Raw genomic sequence first — 879 nt, 5'->3', positions numbered from 1 at the left:
CTCCTGTTTACTGGACAGACACTTTGACCAACTAAGCCGCAACACCTTTGTGAAGGTCTTTTTCACAAATTTTAAACAGTCGTTAATTTTCTCAAATATTTGAGCAAAAAGTTGAAGTCAAGACAACTCAGGAGAGGCGCTGCTGGGATTTGAACCCAGGATCTCCTGTTTACTAGACAGGCACTTTGACCAACTAAGCCACCGCACCTCTGTGAATGTCTTTTTCACAAATTTTAAACGGTCATTCAAGACTACTCAGGTGAGGCGCTGCTGGGATTCGAACCCAGGATCTCCTGTTTACTAGACAGGAACTTTAACCAACTAAGCCACAGCGCCTCCATAAAGGTCTTCATGAAAAATTCTAAACAGTCTTTCATTTTTACAAATATGAAATCAAAAAGTGGAAGACTACACTGTATTGTAACAGGCAGTGCGTCACCAAAGAGATTCAGTCTGATCCTTTGTCATTTAGTGCTCTGACTATTTTTCTCTTTCAGGCCCTGCTGGGATTTGAACCCAGGATCTTCTGTTTACTAGACAGGTTCTTTGACCAACTAAGCCACAGCACCTCTGTGAAGGTCTCTTTCACAAATTTTAAACAGTCGTTAATTTTCTCAAATATGAGAGCAAAAAGTTGAAGTCAAGACAACTCAGGAGAGGCACTGCTGGGATTTGAACCCAGGATCTCCTGTTTATAAGACAGGCACTTTGACCAACTAATCCACAGCACCTCCGTGTAGGTCTTTTTCACAAATTTTAAACGGTCGTTAATTTTCTCAAATATGAGAGCAAAAAGTTGAAGTCGATACTACCCAGGAGAGGCGCTGCTGGGATTTGAACCCAGGATCTCCTGTTTACAAGACAGGGACTTTGACCAAC

The 879-nt window shown here is 41.9% G+C and overlaps 4 non-coding genes across 4 annotated transcripts; all 4 read right to left on the bottom strand.

Moving 5' to 3' along the window:
• Window positions 1-134: 134 nt before the first annotated feature.
• Window positions 135-208, bottom strand: trnat-agu (transfer RNA threonine (anticodon AGU)). Its single transcript has one exon. It is a non-coding gene; the product is annotated as a tRNA-Thr (tRNA).
• A 54-nt stretch (window positions 209-262) lies between these two features.
• trnat-agu (transfer RNA threonine (anticodon AGU)) lies at window positions 263-336 on the bottom strand. Its single transcript has one exon. It is a non-coding gene; the product is annotated as a tRNA-Thr (tRNA).
• A 159-nt stretch (window positions 337-495) lies between these two features.
• On the bottom strand, window positions 496-569 carry trnat-agu (transfer RNA threonine (anticodon AGU)). The gene has a single exon. It is a non-coding gene; the product is annotated as a tRNA-Thr (tRNA).
• An 88-nt stretch (window positions 570-657) lies between these two features.
• On the bottom strand, window positions 658-731 carry trnai-uau (transfer RNA isoleucine (anticodon UAU)). The gene has a single exon. It is a non-coding gene; the product is annotated as a tRNA-Ile (tRNA).
• Between the last annotated feature and the right edge of the window lie 148 nt (window positions 732-879).

This window comes from Anarrhichthys ocellatus, unplaced genomic scaffold, assembly GCF_004355925.1.
Source record: "Anarrhichthys ocellatus isolate YVR2014 unplaced genomic scaffold, GSC_Weel_1.0 scaffold9034, whole genome shotgun sequence".
Lineage (NCBI taxonomy): Eukaryota > Metazoa > Chordata > Actinopteri > Perciformes > Anarhichadidae > Anarrhichthys > Anarrhichthys ocellatus.
The sequence above is the reverse complement of the archived record's forward strand: the minus strand, read 5'-3'. Positions and strand labels throughout refer to the sequence as shown.